The following is a 3797-nucleotide window of genomic DNA, read 5'->3' on the forward strand; positions in this document are numbered from 1 at the left end:
CAATTGTACAACACTTCCAAGCAATGTTTATGATTCCTATTTCTGCCCTCTGTGTGCTAATTATTCTTTGTTTACATTCTCATAGGGGAGAGAAGACTCGGCAAGTATGAGGACACCAGGGACCACACCCCTCCCAAAGAAGGGCAACTTCCAAAAGCAGAAACAGAGGAGCAGGAGCAGGAGGAGGAAGGAGAGATCGTGGAGGTTGGACAAATTGTCACCACAACAGGTGAGTGTCGGAGAACACAGCTTCCAGGAAGCTCATCAATGTATATCACCATATTTTTATTACATGGTGTGTTTGTTTGCTTTGTTTTGTAGGTGATGTGGAAGAAGATTCCCGTTTTACCAGTGAAAGTGCCCAGATCTTGATCGGAGAGATAATGGGGTGCAATCGTGATTTGGAAATGATCCAACAAAACATCAATGATGTAAAAAATAAAATGAAGAACATCATTGATGTTTTGGGGAGAGTGTGAAACAACAAAAACTAGATAGGGTTTTATTTTTGCTATTTTAAAAACAAAATGTTGTATTTATCGAAATTCCAAAATTCCAAATTTGGAAGATGCACAGAGTGTGTAAACATGCGCTATCTCCCATCATGGGGGATCAATGTACATGTTTTGTGGAAAGTGTCTGAGATGAAGGGGTTGCAGCCCCAAAGCATGTACATTGATCCCCCATGATGGGAGATAGCACATATTGACACACTGTGTGCATCTTCCAAATTTGGCTTTTCCAGGGGTGACACCCCATGTGATGAAGGCAATATCAGCCCAGTTTGTACATACTCATATCTGATATTGTCTTCACTTTTCAAAAGTTGAACTTTGTAAGTTCCTGTGTTCTGTATTTTACGGTTTGATACATGCCTGTTTACACAAAAAAAACAAGGAAACAAAATTCTGATTAAACTCTGTTTTGGATACACAAAATCTCTTGGTTTGTTGTAAAAACCTATTTGAAACGCACATGTGAATGTGCTTGTATTAAAAAGTTGAATTCTCAACAATGTGCGGCTTCCTTTTTCATTGCGCATAAAATGTATTTGTAGTCAAATTTTAGTTTGTGCTGAGAAGGAGTGTGATATACTAAAGGCAACTCCACTTTGCACTCCAAGTGCAGTTTCAGGTGTACTTTTGCAGTGCACTTGTAGTGCATAGTAGAGTGAGGTGTAAATTTGGACAATCATGCCATTTTCCTGCCATGGTGCTGAAAATGAGCACGATTTTGGTCAGTAATTCACTACATACATTAGTTACAAAAAGAAGGTGTGTGTGTAGCAGACCCACAACATAATAACATTATCTGAATAAGAGACTGTCCCCTCATCTCGCTCTGAACTTGGGTTTGCACTGTTGGTGAAAAAGGCACAACTTAAAAAAAACTGGCAAAGTGGGAGGCCACAGTCTGCCATTCCTGTGGCTTTGAAGGACACTGTGTAGTGAAACAAGTACAAAAATTACTAATTTGACAAATCAACATTAGACACCCACATTTTTGGTCAAAATTAGTATAACATTTTGGCAACTGAGTATTTAAAGCCTAAAGTATAAGGTCCCCTTATGAGAGTCATCACCCCCCCCCCCCCCCATCCCCCCCCCATATGATGGGCCCTTGCAAAAAAATGAGGGGGGATGTTTAAGACAGGTAACCCTCTCCACTTGATTGAGAGCTGAATGCCTAAATAATGTGTGATACTTTGGGAAGCCCCTCCTTAGTTACACTATTGGCAGCCCACCGGACAGGTAAGAAGTGTCATAATAACAAAATGGAAGCACATTTTGACATTCTGCTATTACATAGCAAGAAAATTAATGTGTTAAAAAAAATAAAAATAGCATTTGAAAGTATTGAGGCAGGCCCTTGCACTACATGCTTTGGTGAATTCGTCCATAAATGCGGTCATGAAAAAGGTAGGTATAGTGTGTATTGGGTTTGGTCAAGTCATCAGATAGAAGATTGCTATCAGCTGTGCTAGCAGTTGGGGAGAGGGGGGTTACTAATAAGTTTGGCACAACTCCAAAAATAAAAAAAAGGTCACTTTGCATGAATTGAAGCACACACATCACATTTGTAGACATTTTAGGGGGTGTTTAGGGGAAAGCAATACTATGGAGCTGCCAAAAGACATTGTTAAGTGACTAGACTATAGTTTGATGGGCCAAGAAGAGCATGGTGGGGAAGTTAGTGAGGCAAATATGCATGAGGACAAAGGGGCAGAGCATATGAATTAGAGCATATTGCAATGATGGTAATTAGGGAATGAGGAAAGAAATGCAAGACATTAGCAATCATGAAATACATAGAATGTGATGTTTAAGGATAAAACTTAGCTTCATATAGTCCTTCTGCAGGACCTGAATGATGGCAGAACAGGTCTCTGCAATAATAACCCCTAGAGCCTGGGGGGAGATGCCTGTAGAGAACCTGAGGTCCTGAAGACGTCTCCCTGTCGCCAAGTAGCGCAACGTGGCGATGAGCCTCTGCTCCGGAGTGATGGCTTGCCACATGCAGGTATCCTGCCTGGTGATATAAGGGGTCAGCAAAGCCAGCAGACGGTGAAAAACGTGGTCCGTCATCCGGAGAAAATTCCTGAAATGATCAGGATTATCCTCGCGGATCTCACGGAGCAAAGGCATGTGTGAGAACTGGTGAAGCTGGCGCAACCAATTCTTGGTCCACAAACGCCTACCCTCCCTGTTCATGGACTGGGCTTGTGTCAAAGTAAGAACCCCAACACGAAGCCCCTGCACAGCACAAACTGTACGACGAGTACGTAGAGGAAACATGGTATGAAAACGGTCAGCTGGTCAGAACGGACACCAGAAAGCACCGATAAACAGCAAGGCCTGAAAGAACGACCTGAATAGCAGAAGCAAGCAGACAAGAAAAAATGCCTTTCAAAGCGTACTATACCAAGATATAGTCCACAATGAAAAACAAATACTTAATGACTGCACGCACTGATTATCAGATAGCAAAGACAAGTAGAAACCGAAGAGCAGTAGCGATCTGAATCACTAATGTGAAAAGCGCGAATCGTCTCTCCCCAAACTTCTACTAACACGAGATCAGCAGGAGCCCAAAGGGTGCCGGACGTGGTGCTGAACTTCCCTTTTCTAGTCCCACCGTACACGGCTTACGTCACCGCGTTCTTGGCAACCGCTAAATCGGATAACTGATAAATCCGACCGTGTGTACAAGGGCTTAGATGGATCTCTATTGTGCACTGTGAGATAGTGCTTTGACACTGAGTGTTTGGTGAAACCCCTGCGTATGTTCTTTATATGTTCACACTATGTTTGGTACAGTTACGTTTGGTACAGTTACGTTTTAAGCTCAAGTACTGACTCTTTGGCACTGACTTAGGCCAGGAGGCATGATGACAGCTATGGTATTATTTGGAATAAACAAATTTCTGTCAGTGGGTTTGAAAAATGTAGAGGTGACAAAACGCTCTCCACTGGCAGAAATCGTAAGGTCAAAAAAATAGATTTTCTCCTGACTGGCTTCATAGTTAAGATGAATACCCCTATCGTCGGTATTGAGAGAATCCATAAAGACTGAGAGGTCAGACTCACTGCCATCCCACAGGAGGAGGATGTTATCTATATAATGAGCCCATAAGGTCATCTCAGGCCTTGGCTGGGCATAGACAGCATCCTCCTCCCATTTAGCAATGAAGAGGTTCGCCAAACTTGGGGCATATTTAGCCCCCATGGCGACACCCCTATCCTGGCCATCAAACCAAAAAAAGTTATGAGTAGTCGCATAATCCAATAACATCATAA

The sequence above is a fragment of the Lithobates pipiens genome, unplaced genomic scaffold (assembly GCF_037356315.1).
Source record: "Lithobates pipiens isolate NorthernLeopardFrog02 unplaced genomic scaffold, aLitPip1_a1.2 Scaffold_13, whole genome shotgun sequence".
Taxonomy (NCBI): Eukaryota; Metazoa; Chordata; class Amphibia; order Anura; family Ranidae; genus Lithobates; species Lithobates pipiens.